Source organism: Camellia sinensis, chromosome 12 (genome assembly GCF_055761805.1).
Source record: "Camellia sinensis isolate YWXY chromosome 12, ASM5576180v1, whole genome shotgun sequence".
NCBI classification, from domain to species: Eukaryota; Viridiplantae; Streptophyta; class Magnoliopsida; order Ericales; family Theaceae; genus Camellia; species Camellia sinensis.
The window spans coordinates 73,875,003-73,896,054 of NC_138972.1; the positions used below are offsets into that span (position 1 = coordinate 73,875,003).

At 43.9% G+C, this 21,052-nt stretch overlaps 1 pseudogene across 1 annotated transcript in view; it reads right to left on the bottom strand.

Moving 5' to 3' along the window:
- LOC114261758 (putative zinc metalloprotease EGY1, chloroplastic) overlaps positions 1-21,052 on the bottom strand; it is a 58,905-nt pseudogene that overhangs the window by 11,875 nt on the left and 25,978 nt on the right. The window contains exons 3-5 of the transcript XR_014345543.1: positions 17,938-17,986; positions 9,500-9,908; positions 9,227-9,362 (exon numbers count right to left, since the gene is read on the bottom strand). The product of XR_014345543.1 is annotated as a putative zinc metalloprotease EGY1, chloroplastic (transcript). The remainder of the gene's footprint in view (positions 1-9,226; positions 9,363-9,499; positions 9,909-17,937; positions 17,987-21,052) is intronic.

Genomic DNA, 21,052 nt, shown 5'->3' on the forward strand with positions numbered 1-21,052 from the left:
CCTCCACACCCGCCGGGCAACGAGAAGGGGCAGTACTGGCCCTTGCCAGCGAGCAGCCGGCTGGTCGGTCCAAAAAGCGGCCGAGGACAGAGCAAACCGGGCCGAGTCTGGCAGATGAAGACTCTACCGAGCTCGGGGACCAAACCGAGCAACCATAGACCGGCAAATCCAAGGGCCCAGCCACTCCCCCGGTCTCGGCGCCCGAGTTCAACTACCAGGGCCGAGCAGTTTCTGCTGAAGACTCGGTCTACGCGGACAAGGACTACACGCTTGGTTTCAATTTGACCAAGGGGTTGATCTTGCCCGCGGATATGAAGAAACACGATGAGCTTTCCGACCTCAAGGTCCTCCGCTCGGCGGCGAAATCAATTGTACTGGTAAGTTCTCCATTTTTTGTTTCGAACTGTTTGCTCGATTTTTGCTCGGTTTCTCGAATACTCACGATCTTTCGCTTGTTTTCAGGCCGCGCAAAATAACTACTTGGCCCACGACCGGATGATCAAGGTGCGGCAGAGTCTGCGTGAGGCCATCGCCAAGAATAAGGCCCAAAAGGCCGAGATAGCAAAACTCAGGGCCGCGCAAGAAGCGGTCGTGGCGGAGCAAGATATCCTAAGCCAAAAAGTCGACTGAGCTAACGAGGACAAACAACAGGCCATGAAGTCGACCAAGGCTCAGTACCTTGCCGAGCTGAGGAAACTGCGCGATGCCCACAAGGCCGAGAGGGACAAGGCGGTTGACGAGGCAGAGGACCGTGGATATACGCAGGGGGAGAAGACTTATGAGCGTCAAGTTGAAGCGACCAAGGACATCTTTTTCCAGTGCGGTTGGAAAGCAGCCGTGGAGAAAGTTGGCCTTGGTCAGGACGCTGATATGTTCTTGAATCTCCCCACAGCGTATATCCCGGTCTATATGCAGGCGTACGCCAATGCCGCTCAAAATCGGCTCATCGCGGAGGCAAGGAAGGAGGCCGAGGAGGAAGCCGCCGCCGCGCAACAACCCGAGCAAATTTCTCAAGAAGCATCAGGAGATGCGGAAGATGAAGTGGCTGATCGGGATGTTGCTGTGGAAGAGGGAGCTGACGATGACGCCGAGGAAAACTTGCCCGAGCAGACCATTGAGATCGCCGAGCAGACGGTGGAGGCAGCCGAACAAACTGTCGACCTAGACTGAAGATCTTGTTTTGTTGTTGTTTTTTTTTTTTGGGCATGTAACCGGGCTATGCCCCCCGTCTTGTACTTAAATTCCCTTTATCAATGAAAATTTTGGACTTTTTGCTCGCTCACCTTCTATTTCTGTTCGGTTTGCATCTGCATGAATTCCTTGATTCAATTGTTGACAATTCACAACTGCCAGGTCGGCTGTGCCGTACGGTTTGCCGAGCTAAAATCACCTCACATGTTTTCTGATCAGAACTAGTAGTTCGGTTCCATGAACTTTCAAATGAACTGACATTTTAACTCTTCCGAGCAAAATCTGCTTGGCCGTAATTCGTTTGTACACTATATAGAATTCCAACGTGGCCGAGCAAAATCAGCTCGCCTTTTAAGTTAGGTAAGTCGCCAACATTTCCTTTAGGCTGAGCAAATTCAGCTCGGCTTCTCATCGGTTGGACAAAACTCCAACATTGCGAATTCTGCCGAGCAAATTCCGCTTGTTTTCCATATTGGGCAAGACACCAATATGTCGATTGGGCCGAGCAAAATTAGCTCGGCCCTTACACTGGGCAAAACACCAATGTTTTAGATAAGTCGATCATGACGCCAACATTTCAACCGGGCGAGCAAAACCAGCTCGGCCCTAATGCGAATTGGGCCATACGCCTATTACATCGTCGGACAAGGCACCAACTGTTTGCGCGGTCTGCTTTTATTCCGACGTGCATGCATCAGTCCGGTCCCATTCAGGTCGGTCTCCCTGCCCCTGGCATCCATAATTGCCTTGCGTCCTTGCGATGCCATTGTACAAAGATGTAATACCAAACAACAAGAGGGCTATTTTTCATTACAAAAACATCGCTATCGTTTACATCAAGTGTCAAAAAGGCTAAAGGTCTAGAAAATCTAAACAACACAAGCAGATTACATCCTAAAAGTAAAAAACCTTAAGGTTGGCCGCATTCCATGGTCTAGGGATAGCCTTGCCATCTAAATCTTCCAGATGGTATGCCTCTTTACCAGCAAGACCAATCACCTTGTATGGTCCTTCCCAATTTGCACCGAGCTTTCCTTCGCCGGGGAACACCGTATTGCCAAGCACCTTCCTTAAGACCCAGTCCCCAATCTTGAATAGCCTGGGGTGTACTGCCTTGTTGTATTTTTTGGAGAGTTCTTGTTGATAAGCCGCTATGTGGATCAATGCTCGCTCCCTCCTTTCTTCAGCAAGGTCCAACTCCAATGCCACCGCTTCACTATTCAGATCTGGCTGGAAACTTTCAGAGCGGATGGTTGGCATGCCAATTTCCAATGGGATGACGGCCTCCATGCCGTAGGCCAAAGCAAACGGTGTTTCCCCGGTTGACCGCCTTGGCGTAGTGCGGTATGCCCAGAGCACATTAGGGAGTTCTTCAGCCCACTTGCCCTTAGCCTTCTCAAGCCGCTTCTTCAGCCCGTCCAGGATGGTCTTGTTTGAGGCCTCTGTTTGACCATTTGACTGAGGATAGGCCGGCGTCGAATTGTAGAACTCGATCTTCAACTCTTTGCAAAATCCGCGAAAGCGTTTTCCATCGAACTAAGTGCCGTTATCCGAGATGAGGGCCTTGGGTATACTGAAACAGGTGATAACATTTTGCCATACAAACTTCTTCACATCCTTTTCCTTTATGGTCGCCAACTGCTCGGCCTCAACCCACTTCGTGAAGTAGTCAGTGGCGGCGATGAAGAACTTGCGATTGCCCGGAACAGCTGGGAGTGGCCCAACAATATCCAACCCCCAAAGCGCGAACGACCAAGGACTTGTGAGAGGGAGCAAATCTCTAGCCGGTTGGTGGATCTGGTGGGCGAACTTTTGACACTTTTCGCACCTGCGAACATATTTTTGCGCATCTGCCTGCATGCGCGGCCACCAATATCCCTGAGAGATTGCTCGGTAAACCAAGGATCTGCCCCCAGTATGGCTGCCACGGATGCCCTCGTGTATCTCGTAGAGGAAAGCCTCCTCCTTGGTTGGGTGGACACATTTCAAATACGGCCCGGTGAAACATTTTTTGTACAAGGCCCCGGATGGGGAGAGCCAAAACCGCTTTGACTTTGCCCGGATCTTGTGTGCTGCCTTCTTTTCTTCTGGTAGATTTCTATCTCTCAAGAAGGTGATGATGGGATCCATCTAGGAAGGACCCAAGTCGGCGCAGAGTACCTCGGCTGATTCTAGTTCCTCAATGCTTGGCTGGGGTAAAAATTCTATCATTAAGGGGTTGGGAAAAGCTGTCTGAGCAGAAGCGAGTCCAGCCAATTCGTCAGCCGTGTTGTTTTCTTCGCGGTTGATTTGTTCCATCCTTATGGCAGCAAACTTCTTGATCTCTGCGCGTACCAGCGCCTGATACTTGGCCATTCTCTCATCCCTCGCTTCATACTCCCCTAAGACCTGATTGACCACCAACTTGGAATCACTGAACGCCATAAGGGCCGTGGCTTTCATCCTCAGCGCGCTCCTTAGTCCGGCAAGGAGGGCTTTATACTCAGCCTCGTTGTTGGATGCTGGGAAGCCGAGTGTAATCGCATGCTCGATGATCAGCCCGTCCGGTGAGGTCAGCACTATGCCCAGCCCAGCCCCATGCCTGTTGGATGCCCCATCGACGAAGAGCTTCCACATCTCGTCAATGAACAGCTTCCAGCAATCAGACGGGTTTTGGGAGGTTCTCAGTTCCAAGTCTCTAGTCAGCCAATTCTGGTCTTTTTCCTTGTCTTGGTTTGGTTCATCATCGTTGGACTTTGTTAGTCCGGTCGTGCTCGTCCCTTTTCCTACTTGCGAACCAACACCCGTTTCTGTTGCCCGAACCATAGGTTGTGCTAAATCCGCGCCAACCAAATCAACCGGGCATACTGGATGCATTCCAGGGGCAAATTCCGCCACAAAGTCGGCAAGTGCTTGAGCCTTGATTGCGGTGCGCGGTCGGAACTTGATGTCATATTGTCCTAATTCCACGGTCCATTTCAAAATGCTCCCAGTGAAGTCTGCCTTTTCAAAAAGCACTTTAAGCGGGAACTCGGTTAACACAACTATTGTATGGGCATGAAAATAGTGTGCCAGCTTTCTTGACGCCATCATTAGGGCCAGCGCCAATTTTTCCAAGGGAAGATATCTCATTTCGGCTGGGAGAAGAGTCTTTCTTACATAGAAGATCGGCAGGTGTTGGATGCCTTTAGCACGCACCAATACCGCGCTGACTGCGTGTTGAGAGACAGCCAAGTAGAGGTACAATTCTTCGCCTGGCTGAGGTGTGACCAAAATAGGGGCTGAGGAGAGATATGCTTTCAGGTCTGCTAGTGCGCGGTCGCACTCGTCATCCCAGAAGAACTTGGACTTCAGAGTTTTAAAGAAGGGCCTGCAACGATCAGAAGACCGGCTAATAAATTTGTTCAACGCGGCTGCTATCCCGGCAAGATGCTGCACGTCCTTTGTGGAGTTGGGGCGCTCCAGGTCTTGTATGACCTTGATCTATGATGGGTCAGCTTCAATCCCTCGATTTGTGACCAGAAAACCCAGAAACTTTCCGGTGCCAACTCCGAAGGCGCACTTCATGGCGTTCAGACGAAGCTTGTGGAGCTTAAGTATGGCGAACATTTCTGCAAGGTCGGCGAGGTGTTGAGACTTCTCCTTACTCTTCACCACCATATCGTCGATATAAGCCTCCATTGTTCGGCCCAAGAGAGGAGTGAACATTTTTGTTACCATCCGCCGAAAGGTCGCCCCGGCATTCTTTAGTCCGAACGGCATGACTTTGTAGCAATATAACCCTGTGGGAGTTGTGAACGACGTGATCTCTCTGTCTGGTTTATACATGGCTATCTGGTGGTAGCCGCGATATGCGTCCAGGAAACTAAATCTCTGATGGCCAGTGGTTAAGTCCACCAGCTGGTCAATTCGTGGGAGGGGAAAGCTATCATTTGGGCAAGCTCGGTTGACGGTTTTGTAGTCAACGTAGACTCGCCACTTGCCGTTCTTCTTCGGAACAACCACCGTGTTGGATATCCACCGAGGGTAATGCACCTCCTCTATGGCCCCAGCTTCCAACAAATTCTTCACTTCTTCTGCCACCACTTCAGCATGGTGCAAGGCCGAGAGGCGCGTCCTTTGAATGACTGGTCGTGCATTGGGGAAGACATTCAACTGATGACAAATGAAGCTTGGGTCGATGCTGGGCATGTCGTAAGGCGTCCAGGCAAAGGCCTCCAAATTGGAAAACAAGAAGTTGACATAGTCCATCCACTCGGCGCTAGTCAAGGATGACCCCAAGAGGAAGAATTTAGTTGGATCGTTTTCGTCAATGCGCACTTCCACCAAATCTTTGACCAATTTTTCCTCGGCCTTTCTCCCTACGTCTTCAAGGACTTCTTTGCCCTCGGGCCCCTTAATCATTTGGACGAACCCTTTGGCCGCTCGGCTACCATTTACCGCAACGAAGCATTGTTTTGCCATCACCTGGTCCCCCCAAACTTCCTCTATTTGCCCGCTTGGTGCCGGAAAGCGCATGACATGGTGGAAGGTCGAAACAACTGCTTGCATGGCGTGCAGCCAACCCCTCCCTAAGATCAAGTTGTAAGTCGATGGAACTTTGAGCACCCAGAACTCTACTTGCTTTACGACCGATCCCGCTTTGACCGGCAAAATAATCTTTCCAATTGGCCATTCTGGCTGTGAGTTGAAGCCGACCAAAGGGGATGTTGCGGGGGCCAAGTCCTTGTCTTCCAACTTCATTTGTTTAAACGCGTCATAATACATAATTTCTACCGAACTCCCCTGATCGATCAAGATTCTCTTGATGTCAAAGTCTTTGACGCGAAGAGTGACTACTAAAGCATCGTTGTGCGGCATCTAAACTCTTTCCAAGTCCTTGGTCGAGAATGAAAGGATGTCCCTTTCTTCGGACTTTCCCTTCTTCACGGCGGGCTGAACTGAGAGCACTTCCCTCATGTGCTCGGCCTTCTTGATCATCCCTCTCAGCTCACAGACCTTGGCCGGTTTAATGATGCCGTGGATGACGTTGATTACACCTTGCGGGGGCGCTTCTAGGGCGGCCAGGCCGTTTGGCTCGAGTTGGTCCGCCGTCGTGGCCTTGATGCCCCCATCTATGTACTGGTCAAGATGCCCCACCGCCACCAACTCCTCTAAGTGTTGTTTGAGCGGCAAGCAGTCCTTTGTTCGGTGCCCCCGTTCTTCATGAAAGGTGTAGCGATATTTTGAATTGAAGCCCCTCTGCGCGCTCCCCAACTTGGCCGGCCAACGGATGAAGGGTTCACCTCGAATCTCGCTCAACATGCAGTAGATGGGGATTTTAAATACCGTGGTGATTCTAGTTCGTGCCTTTAATTTTCTTTTGGCATCCTCTACTGCGTCGCGGGGAGTGTCAGCCAGATCGTTTCGGCGACCCTTTTTTCTGTCATCACGGTTCGAACCATGGCGCTGATCTTTTGACCGGTTGTTTGGGTGGTTATCCTCCTACCCAACCGAGTAAACTTTTCCCGCCACCCTTCTGTCCGCCGTGACCGGATTAGCCTTCTTGGTCGCAGAGGCGGCATCATCCTCCACACGAATATGCTCATTGATCTGTTGCATCAATGACTCCATGGTCGTGGGTTGATGCATCGTGAGTGAATCGCGCAGCCTATGTCCGACTGGGAGACCCCGTTTGTATTGAGTGATTGCCAGATTAGTGGGGCAGCCGAGGATCTCATTGTAAGTTTCCCAGTATTTCGCATTGTATGCCTTCAACGAACATCCAGACTCCATCTTGACGCCCAGGAGATGGTTGACCTCCTTCAGCGTTCGTGTGTTGGTTTTGAACCTGGTGACGAAGGCTTCCGCTAATTGCTGCCACCCCTCAATACTCCCATCCGGGAGCCTTTCGAACCATTTCAAACCCAGCTCTCCCAAGTTTGCTGGGAATATGAGACATATCAAGGCATCATTGCGCCGGTGTCCAGCCATTACTTGCCGGTAATGGCTCACATGCATGTACAGATCCGTCTTGCCGTCGTACAAAGTGAACTTTGGCTGGTGGAATCCGGCGGGGAGTGGTGTACTCTCAATCTCTGGAGACAGCGGCGTGGCTGTAAGTCGTGCCAGCTCTTTGTCCACCAGCGCAGAAGCCATCACTTTGGGGGCTGGCATCGCCACTTCCTCACTACAACGAACTGGAGCGCTCAACCTCTGCAATGCCGGCACTCCGGGCCTCCCGACGGCGCGCCCTCTCCTCCAATACATCCCTCAAATCCCTGGAACGTGTGGAGAAAGAGGATCCTGACGTCGACGTCGAGCGTGAGGGGCGGTAGGTGCTGTCACGAGAAGGAGACCTGTCCTCTCTTTGGTCGGAATCTCCAACCCCGTAGTTCCTGGTGATGGAGAGAGAGTGAGTCCTCCCCTGGCGGCGACTGCTACTAAGAGGGGACGGGGTGCGCTCACTGAGGTTACCCTCTCCAACAACACCATTCCCTTTAATCTGGCATTTCAGCAGCTCCATCTCCGCCGCCATCTTGCGAATGAGGGCGTCTTGGTCCTTGAGTTTGTGCTCCAGGCGCTGCGCATAGGACTCCCCCCGGCGTCGGCGGCTCTCCGGACTCTGCGGGCGATCAATACTCCTCCCGCGTTTGTCTCACGCACCTCGCGAAGAATTTTCTAGGCCCGCCATGGCTGGGATATTCGGAGGACCTTCTCTCAAGCGGACGTACTCAGGTGTGACACCATCGACGATGGATGGTGGGGCTTCGCCGTTGTCGGCCGTGGAAGTGGTCGAAGAAGCTCAAAGAGCAAGGGTTGAGTATCAAAGGATTCCCACAGACGGCGCCAATTGTACGGGGGCGAAATATCCTCTGCTTTCCGTACTCCTTGCACTCCAAGCCTCTCTTGACAGCATCTAACCTGGCGACACAGAAACGGTGAGCTGCCCGGCGGTGGTGTGCCGGATAGACTCTCCGACGATCAAGTCAGTCCACTTGAAGAAGAAGATGAGGAAGAGAGTGTTTTTTTTTAGAGAAAGAGATTGCATACCTCTAACGTTCATCCTCCTCCCTATTTCAAGGCTGGCTATGCAGCCTCAAGATTATGCGCGCACTACCTCTGCTGTCCTTCCCAGGACAGGTGGCTCACAAAAAGGGAGTTTGGTAGCCCAAAGAATAAGCAGCCTTGCTGCGTCTCTTTTTCTTTTTTCTTTTTTTAGCAATTCTTGTGCCATGTATGAAGCATATGTTGGCTATTGCTTATAAAAGGGGAGATTAGGGCCAAAACAATGTGATTGCATTGTGTTTTTTCTTTTTAAACTCCTCTTTTGGTGCTTGTTCTATTGTGCTTTCACATATTCGAATCAAAATAAATGAGTGGGCATCAAAAATAATCATGATGAAATATAGTTTTTGTCTTACACACTGATACGTATAGTTGGCTTTTAAGTGAAAGATCTTACTGAGATCGGTTTTACTAAAATAATTGTTTAAGATGATTAAAAAACATATGATATGAATACAAGAGTAGAATTTCGTAGAAGGTGACGCTATCAGGAAATGCAATAAAGAACCACCAATTATTTCAACTGGAGAGGGACGAAATACTGAGAATGTGCGCATTAGGACCAGTTTATGATTCTAAGATGAGAAGCAGATGGCTGAAAAGGGCACATATAGCATTGGACAAAGACCTATTATCTATGGTTCAAGTCAGAAACTTGGACTTTTACCAGATGAAGTGGTTTAAAACAATTAACAATGTCATAAAGAGGAGAATGGGAAAGATGGAGGAATGGATGTATATAACTATCTCGTGGGGCAACTTCTTTTTTTGTTAAAGAAATTTACTTACTAGTCTACAGTTGATAAAGATTAAATGTAGGCTAGTTTAGTTTATAAGCTTAAGCCCTTATAATCTTATGATAAGAAATTACAAATAAAGAAGGTTAAAGGGACTATTTTCTGCATAAAGCCCAGCACAGGAAATAGTAATACACAAGAAACATTTTTTTTCCCCTCAAGAAAAAGCATTCATTTAACTAAATCAACAAAAGGAGAGAAATTCTTCTTACGTGAAATAACTAAACCCCCAGGACACCATATGCCAGGGCAGAGCTCCACAAATGGGAATAAAAGCTGCATATCTGGTGGTTCAATGACATTTGGATCTGTGAAGTACTTGACTACCTCTGGTGGAAGTCGATTTATCTGCTTCATGAAAAATGCAATGAAAGAACACATACACATGGAATAATCTACTCTATGAAAAGGATTTGATAAATGAAAAGGAGATCATAACTTCTCTTAATACAATAATGTCCAAGTGTAAAAGTAATCAGCAATACCTGAGATGCAATTCTTAGCTCCACCGAGGAACCAATAGTGAGAACGAATAACAATAGAGCAATCACATATTGCCATAGTGTTGTTGGTCCTTGTTCTGAAACCTCTTTACGCAGCATACCAAAACTAACACGGGGTCTACCATAAATAAATTGTACTTATCGCCCATGAGTTCAGCCAGCTGATTCTGAAGTTTGGAAAAAACTTCCTCTCTCTTTCCCCTTAGATTGCCAAGAAAAAGAATGCCCTCTCCTAGATCTCCAAATGGCTCTTCTTTGGTCACCCAGAAGGTGGAATAGCCAAAAAGGTTTTTCTTAATAAGCTTTACATCGGTAGGATCAACCTTCTCTGGTTAAAAGAGTCGACTTGGAAATTATTATAAGATGGTCCAACAGTTGAAATTGTTGGTGGCTAAAGAAGGGAATCAAATATATTAGAATCAACATTATCATTGTTGTGTCAAGCAAAATTATAAACAACCTATCTTCTTCTGTATATGGTACCCGTTGGTAATATTATATATTCATCCCATTTCCAACCCTCCTTTTGTTTCTCTCAGATGACCTTGGTTGTAATCACATCCATCATCCATGTGCTTTAGCATGTGACCCATGCTAGCCCCATTGGCCACAGAATCATCTGATGACTGATTGTCTATATACTTTTAAGCTACAAGCATGAAGATATGTGTGAAGGTAGTATGAGAATATATTGTGTATTTTCTATTATTTTCCAAATTAGGCATGATTGTGGTTGTACAAATATGGTTGTGTTAGAGTCCTATTAGAGGCATAATTGTATTCTCCCTTTTGGTTTAGGATTTAGGGCTATATAATCTAAGGTCTGATTGTAATCATTCACACATTGAATACACAAGAAACAGAAAAGCTTTCAGGAATCTTACATGGTATCAGAGCCACCACCAGAACCCTAGAAATTGTCTTCCTCTTCAGTCTCTGTGTGAGTTGTGGGTCATCTTCTCCCTTGATCAAATCTGGTTCTCAAATCTTCTCCTTTGATCGATCGAAGTTCCCTTGACCTTGGCGAGAACCAGATCACCGAGACGTAACTCACTCTTCCCCTTCGCTCCTCTCGCTCCACGTTTACGTGTCGGAGCCATTGACGCTACAAAACCCTAGCGGGCACCACCAACCACATCGTAATCTCCCTCTTCCTTGACTTCGGCTTTAATCTCTCTCTCTCTCTCTCACTCTTCTCTGATTTGGTTCTCTCGGCTTCAGACTGGTTTTTTCGACTTCAATACTCTAGTTAATATTTGTGGGTCAACGTAAAAAAAAAAATAAAAAAAAAAAAAAAAAAAAAAACTAGTTTTTATATTTTACATTCAAACCTAACACTCTTCTGATTATTACATTATGGTTTTGGATTTATTGGCCTTACCCCCATCAGATTTTTGTGTATTACCATTCGACCCCTGTTTTGGCTATTTTGTTGAATATAGGGTTTATTACACTTTAACCCCTCAATTTTCTAGTTATTACGATGTCTCTGGCTTTTGATGAGTGTGCCTTCTGTCATCAGAAGGGCCATTAGAAGTACCACTCTCCCAAGAAGGGACGTCAGCCTGTCTCATTTTTTCAGCAATCTCAAAACCACTTCCGGGCTTCTCCCACTGCGTATGTTGCATCTACTCTGACTCCTGATCTTGACTTGGCTTCCTTGACTGCTTAGATTAGTCAACTTCAACATATATTGTCTACCTCCTAGCCATCTCCATCTGCTTCTGTTGTTTCATCTCTTCATTCAGGTTTGCTTGGGTCTTCTTTAGATATCTTTTCGTCTGTCTGGCTTTTTGACTCTGGTGCCTCTCATCACATGACTCCCCATCTTTTCTTACTTCACAATTGTACTCCTCCTCCCTTTCCTATTACTGTCAATACGGCTAATGGATCTGGTATGTCTGTTGTATCTGTTGGGTCTATCCTACCGTCTGCTATGTCTGTTGTCTCTATTCCATCTGCCATTTATGTTTCTCAGTTATCTGTCAGTTTATTATCTATTAGTCGACTTGATGCCGCTGGTTTTGATGTTATCTTTTCTTCTGTTATCTGTTCTGTACAGGATCAAATGTCTAAGCAGCAGATTGGGACCGGCCGTAGAATTGGAGACCTCTATGTGGTGGAGAACTTGCATCTGTCTATAGTAACCTCTTTGACTGTCTTTTCCTCTTTTCAGTTAGATTCTCTGTCTAGTCCTTTCTACTTATGGCATTCTCGATTAGGGCATTTGTCTGCTGACCGCTTACGGTCTTTAGCTCAGTCAGGTATTTTGGGTAAAGTTTCTCCTAGTGAACTTACTGAATGTTGGGGGGTGTAAACTTGCCAAAATGATAGCCTTACCTTTTCGTAAAAGTACTTCTATATCTGATACACCGTTTTCTTTAGTTCATACTGATGTTTGGGGCCCTTCTCCTGTTCTCACCAAAGGGGGCTCTGCATACTATGTGTCATTTGTTGATGACTGCACCCATTACACTTTGGTTTATCTTATGACTCATAAATCCGATTTCTATCAGATATACCATGCCTTTCAGTCTATGATTACTACTCAGTTTGGGTCTACAATTAAAGTGTTACGATCTGACTTGGGTGGGGAATATTTTAAAAATGAGTTCTGTGAGTATTTGGCCAATTTGGGTACCATTCACCAAACTTCCTATACAGATATACCTACCCAAAATGGTCGAGCCGAGCGTAAACACCGTCATCTTCTTGAGACCGCTAGGTCTCTTCTTCTCTCTACCTCAGTTCCGGCTCCATCCTGGGGGGAAGCAGTTCTTACTGCTGCTTTTCTTCTTAACCACATGCCTACTCCCCTTCTTTCTGGTCGGTCTCCTTATGAGGCTTTGTTCTCCCAAATTCCTAACTATTCCCTCCTTCGTGTGTTTGGGTCTGCCTGTTTTGTTCTTCTTCCCCGTAAAGATAGGACCAAACTTAGTAACTGGTCTGTCCTCTGTGTCTTTTTGGGTTATGTCCTACTCAGAAAGGTTATCGGTGTTACGATCTTGTTTCCCGTCGTCTTTATGTCTCTCGTCATGTTTCTTTTCTCGAACGTCTGCCTTACTTTCAGCTTCCTCCTGTCACTGCTCCAGTTTCCAAAGAGGATTTGGTTCACATTGACCCATTTCCTTCTGAGGAACCGTCTGATGAGTACATCTCCACAATTCCTCTTGAGCTTGTTTCGTCTTCTCCTCCTACTTTACCTCTGGCTGTTTCTCCTTCTTCAGTTTCTTCTCCTCCTCCGTTGTTAGTTTATTCTCACCGTAAGGCTCTTCCTCCACCAGTTGTCTCCACTCCTACTGTTGATCCTCCTACTTCTGACGACTATGATCCTACTGCACACCGATATCCTCCTCGAGCACGTCATCCTCCAAACAGGTTGGGTTGGTCTAATACTTGTTTTTCTACTTCCTATCGTACTTTTTTGTCTACTATTCACTCTTTTGTAGAACCTCAGTCTTACAAGGAGGCCTGTCAAGATCCTGATTGGGTTCAAGCTATGGAGGATGAGTTGTCTGCTTTACAGAAAACTAGTACTTGGGAGTTGGTTCCTTTACCTGCTGGTAAGAACCTGGTTGGTTGCAAATGGGTTTACAAAGTCAAGACTTATTCTGATGGCTCTCTTGAGCGTTACAAAGCTCGTCTGGTTGCCAAAGGTTTCTCTCAGGAGTATAGTATTGATTATGAGGAGACATTTGCTCCTGTTGCCAAAATGACTACTGTTCGTACTTTGATCTCTGTCGCTGCTATTTCATTCTTTGCCTCTTTATCAGATGGATGTTAAGAATGCTTTTCTTAATAGCCATCTCACTGAGGAGGTTTACATGCGTCCTCCTCCTGGCCTTAACCATCTCTCTGGACAGGTTTGTCGTCTTCGGCGTGCTCTGTATGGTCTGAAACAGTCTCCTCGTGCTTGGTATGATCGATTTCAAATTGCTGTTACTGAGCTTGGGTTTCATCCTTCTGCTTCTGGCTCTGCTTTATTTCTGTGACATACCTCGGTTGGTTTTGTTGCTCTCTTGCTCTATGTGGATGATATGATCATCACTGGCTCGGACTCTTCTGCTATCTCTGAGGTCAAGCAGCATCTCTTCCGCACCTTTCAAATGAAGGATCTGGGTCCATTACGGTATTTTCTTGGTATTGAGGTTGTTTCTTCTCCCAAGGGCTATTTTTTGTCTCAGGCTAAGTATGCTAATGAAGTCATTCATCGTGCTGATCTTACTGATACTAAGGTTTCTGATACACCTATTGAGCTTAATGTGAAGCTTAACTCTACTAATGGTGTCCCTTTGGATGATCCCACTTTATATCGCGAGCTTGTGGATTGTTTAGTTTATCTAACTGTCACTCGTCCTAACCTTGCTTATGCTATTCATGTGGTTAGTCAGTTTGTTTCTGCTCCTTGCTCTACCCATTGGGCTGCTTTGGTTCGAGTTCTTCGCTATCTCAGGGGTACTATCTTTCAGGGCTTATTGTTGTCCTCTACTTCCTCTTTGGACTTGGTGGCCTATGCTGACTCTGATTGGGCTGGTGATGTTACTGATCGTAAGTCTACGTCTGGTTTCTGTATATTTCTTGGAGATTCCTTAATCTCTTGGAAAAGCAAGAAACAATCAGTCGTTGCTCGCTCTACTGCCGAAGCTGAGTATCGTGCCATGGTTCATGCCACTGCTGAGATTGTTTAGCTTCGTTGTTTCTTGTCTGATTTGGGTGTCTCTCAGTCTTCTCCGACCTCTCTCTATTGTGACAATCGCAGTGCAGTTCAGATTGCTCACAATACTGTCTTTCATGAGCGGATGAAACATATTGAGATTGATTGTCACTTTGTTCGCCAACATCTGCAGTTTGCCTCTATCTCGCTTCCTTTAATCCCTTCGGCTTTGCGACTTGCGGACTTCTTCACCAAGACTCACACTACCACTCGGTTTCAATTTCTTCTTAGCAAACTCTCAGTGTTTTCTGCTAAAATACCTTGAGTTTGAGCGGGAGTGTGAGAATATATTGTATATTTTCTATTATTTTCCAAATTAGACATGATTGTGGTTGTACAAATTAGAGTCCTATTAGAGGTATGGTTGTGTTACAATCCTATTAGAGGCATAATTGTATTTTCCCTTTTGGTTTAGGATTTAGGGCTATATAATCTAAGGTCTGATTGTAATCATTCACACATTGAATATACAAGATACAGAAAAGCTTTCAGGAATCTTACAAGTAGATTATCCAAATTTTCGTCAAATCACATACTTAATCATATATTACTTGGCAGATTATTCTAATGCACACAATCATATTCTAATATGCCCACTCATGCACAAAAACTTTATACCTCTTCAATACCACACTCAACAACTTGTACTCATTCTCAATCTTTTCTATTTTGCTCGGATATTTTAAAGTTGCTTTTGATTCTAATTTCCACTATCAAACCTACAGTAGCACTGACATGCAACACACCAACAGGACGATTTTCAAAAAATATAGAACATAGTACGAGTGGGAACTGTTAAAAATTTATATTTTTATAGATTTATAAAAGTCAAATATATGAACAGTTTTGTTTTTTTCTTTAAGCAACATACGCTAATTAAAATTAAAAAGTCATATTTTATTACTTAAACATCAAGGTATCATTCATATAACACAATTACATTTTTAAAAATATAAAATAATTGTAGAACATTGAAATAAACATGATGTACTGATCATATAAATGTTCCAACACATATTTAAAGTGCATAAGTTGCATTTCAAATAATGCAAAACATTGTCTCTGTGATGAGATTCATTACATAGCATGTATTCAAACAGTTCAAGAAATGTCACCAAAGTGTCCGAAAAGTTATGTGAAGTGTTCTATTATAAATTTAAATTTTTAAATCAAACATGTTGAAGAAAGTACTAGACCTGCTTTTAGATGTTTACATAAAGTGTCGTGTACAACATGACACAACTCCTTAGAAGAGTTCGTGCTTCAAATAAAAAGTTGATTTTAATAAAGTAATGAAATTTGTCTTCGATACACACTAACACACATTAATGTGTACTATTTGCCCATTGGTTTAATGAAATTTGTCTTGGATACACACACAAATATATATATATATATATACATATATATATATATTTTGAATTATTTGTCAAATAAAGATATTTTCAATAATTTTTTAATAACCATTTTCTAAAATGGTGCTTTAATGTTGGATTCTCCATCAAAATTGTCAATTTTTTCCACCTTGTTTGTTTCCAATTTTATAAATTCAATTTTTTGAAAATTAAATTTTTTATTTTCCGTATATTTTTTTTACTGAATTTTTTAATATTTTAAATATTTTTTTTTAGTTTTTAGATGCACTTAGGGGTTGTTTGGGAAATGTCAGATTAGAATTTTTTTTTTTTACTTTTTACGAAAAAATGTGAAATGAAATGTGAGTTGGGGTTGAATTAAAGTGATGTGGTAAAGAGGTGATATGAGTCAAATAAGAAGTGATGTGACCCTCGTAAGATGATTGTGATCTAAATAAGATAATATACTAAAATAGCTTGCTGTTTTAGCTATTTTGGAACATGTCAAACAACCTCTTAATATAAATACAATTAAAAAGTATAATATATGTGAAATTTAAAATAAAAAAAAACACTAAATACCAAAAATAAAAAAATTCAATATATTTTTATATTTTTGTATATTTATTGACTTTTATAAATATTTTACTTTTTAATTACATCTAAATTAAAGAGTAAAAAATTTACTTAAAAATTTTACGAAAAAAAAACATGAAAAAAAAAACACTAAAAAAAGATATTAAAGAAAAAAACCTTAATTTTCAAAAAATTAGAACCAATTCATTTCCTGCATTTTCAGCTACCAAATAGATTTCATTCTCATCATCCCTGCCCAAAGAGTGGTGCTATTAGCATCCCATGAATTATTTTGGACCCCCCCATTTCTTTGGACCCCCCACATATAAATTCTAAAACCCTCAAAATTTCTTCCCTCCCTCCAAAATAATACCAAAATTATCCTTATGAAAACATTCCACCCATTGAATGCACACCCCCACACCCCAAAAAAATTCCTCTTCCAAAAAACCCTAACAAAACCCACCAAGAAGAAGATGAGCCAATGTGATTACTGTCGGTTCTGCCTCATCCACCTTTGTCACAGTTGGTATGATCTCTCTCTCTCTCTCTCTCTCTCTCTCTCTCTCTCTCTCTCTCTCTATGTATATATATACATAATTTCTTAGTTTTCTCATAATAATTTCTTCTCTTGCAGGAAAAAAAATTATAAGAATTGGTTTGGTTGGGTTTGTTGGTAGATATTATAAAATTGTGAGATTAGCAGACAACCATGCAGCAATATTAGCAAAGCTACGCGATGAAGGATTAACTTTTGAACCTGATAATGGATTTGGGCTACTTCCGATAGCTTCTGCAAGTATTAAAAATTTTGACCATTCAATGTATGTTAAGAAATTTCCATGTTCGGGCCTATATTCTCAAACTTGAAAAAATGAAAACTTTTGCAAGCGTAAACAATTTTGACCGTTCAATGTGTTAAGAAATTTCCATGTTCAGGCCTGCATTCCTAAACATTACTTATTTGTTCATGAACTTCCCGAACAAATAAGTAATGTTCGGGCCTGTATTCCCGAACTTGAAAAAAAGTAAACTTCTGCAAGCGTTAACAATTTTGACTATTCCATTTGTTAAGAAATTTCCATGTTTGGACCTGTATTCCCGAACATTACTTATTTGTTTGGGAACGCCTTTTCGAACAAATAAACAATGTTCGGGTCTGTGTTCCTGACGGTCATATGTTCGGGAGTTCAATCTCGAAAAAATGACAAACATATTTTATTATTTTTTCCATTTTTTCAATAAACTTACCCTTACAAGGCCAATCTCCTCTGAGCTAAGAACAACATCAATGCTATGAACCTCCTCTAAGCTTTTATTGTTATACTCCCCTCGGCTTATGGAGTTGTGGTTACCATAAAAACTACCACTCATTGTCATTACCGGAGAAGTGTAGGTAGTCAAATGGTTGCTACTGTTACCGCCAGAATATTGCTGCCGAAGGGTTTTCAAGGTTTTGAGGGTGGATAGGTTTTGCAGGTGGGATTTGAGGAAGATGGATGGGTGGTGATGGAGATGGGTGCTCTCATAAACCCTAATTCATGATGTAGTGAGTGTGTAAGTTTAATTATGAGATGGGGTGTTCCAAAATTAATGATATCCTTTTTAGTAATTTTATTTAAGGTTATTATTATAATAAAAAAAATTAAAAATTAAGGGGTCCAAAATAATTTATGGAGTAGCACTCTTCCTAAATTAGGTACAACTTTCAATTCAAACACACTAATTAACCAAAAAACAACAAACTATAAGAGATAGATAGAAAAAAATCTCACCCTTGATGAAATAGAAGCCTTAGACTTGTCCGAATCAAAATCATCGTTGCTGTGTGGGTGATTTTTTGACCACACTGCCCGCTTAGTAACCAGTTGGAGAGCACCGGCAGAATAGATGGCACCTGGCTGACCTGCAACAGAAAGAGAAGACTCCGGCGGTGGTTCGTCCACCCGGGGGCACTCCGACGATCAAGTCAATATATCTCTCAAAGATAAATCAAGTGCTAAACTCACAAGCTTGAGTATCAAAAACATACCTTAGACCCATGGGGGTGCCTCTCTCTTATAGCCAATACAATCCTAGTCCCAATAGGAGCCTGGCCCTAATGGACTTAGGATTACTGCTAATCTGGGACTCCCAGTGGGATTAGGATAAACTCTCTAAGAGTCTTATCTTTACCCAAACTGAAGTCTTCTTCCAATCTAGGACTCTTGTCCATATCCAGGTTGAGTTCCCTTTTCATTCTAGGACTCTTGTCCCTTATCCGCTTATCTCGGATTCCGATATCTTCGGAGGCAACCTCGGCCTAGCCGAGATGACCTCGGCACAATGACCAAGACACGTGGCACCTCGGCTGACACATCGGCGTCACCTTGCCACGTGTTGGTACTCAGAAAATATTTCCCCACAACTGCCCCCTAGGTTCTATTACCTCGGCATTCTGAGGTGATGGAACCTACATTGTTCGTTCATCTGTGCCCCTCTGTCCGAGATCAAACTCGCCGACCTCAAAGTTCCCTGGACCTTACTATCCACTTATGTCAAGTATCAAGATTCATGTCTTCCAGGCTACTTGAGATCGCACCTCCTAGCCGAGGTTTATGGTTCCATCAATTCGAGCTACCATGCATACGCTCCTCAACCGTTTTGTTCATGCGTTCATCCCTTACTGGCTTGTATGCGTTTATTAGGTTTGTGTCGTTTCTGCGTACGCTACCTGACAGGTACGTCCCCCAAGGTACAATTCAATACTCCTTTGTCGCCTTTTTGAGTTTTCAACAAAGCTTTCTCTCTTTCCCTTTGTCTTCTTATTTTGCATTGTTTCATGTGCTTTCTATGCTAAAACTTTTCTCTTTTCAAAAAATATCCCCAATCCTTCATCGATCTCTTTTCAAGCTTTCTGCAACTGCTCCGTTCATACTCTCCGGTGGGTTTCCTGATTTCCAGTCACCTATTTGACTCCGGCGATCTTTATATCGGCGTTCATTTGGTAGGTTTATAAATTCTCACTTTTTATTAAACTCAATCTTTCATAACTCTTCTGATTTACTTTGAATCTATTTATTTGCCATCTGTGGCCTTTTGTTCTCGTCTGTCTTCAAGTTTTGGATTTTTTATAGCTAAAATGCCTGGAACTGTTCTTGTCATATCCGCTTTCTGTTGCTAGCATCATGTATGGTTCATTACTTTCTTGTTCTTCACATACTTACTTAGTGTCTGTGTACTTGGCTTTATTCTTTGAACTTTGTCATCTTCTTGACTCTGATTTTTCTCTTCTTGTTTTTCTTGTTGTATTTCCAGATTCTTGCCTTCGTTTCTGTTTTCTGCATAGTCTCAGAACCATGTCCATTCTTGAAATTGTTGCCGAGATAATGGTAGAGAAGCTCTCCCAGCTGACTGCCAACGCTGAACCACCGTCAACCGTTGAAGTAGATTAGTCCGACGTTCTTGCCTTAGTCCCTAGTTCTTAGGGTTTTCATCTTTGTACTTTTGTTTTCTTTGCATATGTAACCTTTTTTGCTTCTGAAAAATGTCTGTTGTTGGCCGATGTTAACATTCCTTGCTCTTTGATTATCATTCCTTCTTCCACTGTATTTGATAGCCATGTCAGGTAATTGACTTCTCGGATGGCCCTGGGCTCCAGAAGTCTATCTACTTCTTCCTCTACTGCTTCGACGTGCATCAACGTCGGTCCTCTTGCTCGTTGGATTACAGGTTTGGCCAACCTGTCGACGTTTAGTTGGTGGTAAGTGACCTTGGGGTCAATGCCAAGCATTTCGTAAGGTGTCCAAGCAAATACCTCAATGTTTGTTCTAAAAAAAAGCTTCTAATTCTCTTTTTTCTTCTTCGACTAAGCCTGAGCCGAGAAGAAAGAAGCATTCTTCATCCCCCTTCTGGACGAGGATTTTCTTCAGTGCCTCTTCACTCTTCTCGACTGGCTCCTTGCCGACATCATCTAGGACCTCTATGTCCTCGTTTTCAATCTTTGCCTTCTCTGGTTCTCGAATGCTGCAGGTGGATTTCATTACTGCCATGGAGCAATTCTCCGCCTGCAGTTGATCCCCTCTGACTTCTTCAATTCCATGTTTTGTTGGGAACTGCAATAGTTGATGCAATGTTGAGGGAACTGCCCCCATTGCATGCAACCATGATCTTCCTAAGATTTGTAAGGAGATGGAGTGTCGATGATGGTGAATTCTGTTGTGATCTTTCTGGTGCCAGCATGCACCTCCAAGCTTACTGTTCTCAATGGCCATGTCGGTGTTCCATTGAACCCAACCATTGGGCCATTGGGTTACTCCATATCGTCTGGATGAAGGTCGAGCTCCTTGTAACATCGGACATACATGATGTCATAAGAGCTTCCTTGGTCAATCAGGACGCGTTTCACTTGGCACTTCCCAACCTGGAGGGATACTACCAAAGCATCATTATGCGGGTGCTGGACCATCTCGAGGTCGGCTTTGGTAAAAGACACTACTGGTCCCAAGCACTTATCTGCCCAATGTCTCTTGTCCCTGACTTGGTAGACATGTTGCAGGTGCTTCACCTCCTGAGTCTCCCCCCTGTTCTCGTTGACCCTCGAGTGAATTAGATTAATTGCCCGAGGTCCTCCTGCCTGAGGTTGTTGTGCTGGAGGAGGCGGAGCTGCTAGCGCCTGAGGCAGTTTTGCCTGTTCTTCCCTTGTTCTGGTCTCATTGACGAGGTCCCTTCAGATGGCCTTGCCTCATCAGATCTTCTAAGTGTGCTTTTAGTGCTCTGCAGACCTGAGTCATATGCCCGCCTTCAACATACACCTTTAACTGTGCAATCTCCTCGGGGTGTAACACCTCGGTTGTACCCATTCATCAGTTTATCTCGGTTTTGACCTAATACTTGAAAATATTTATCATA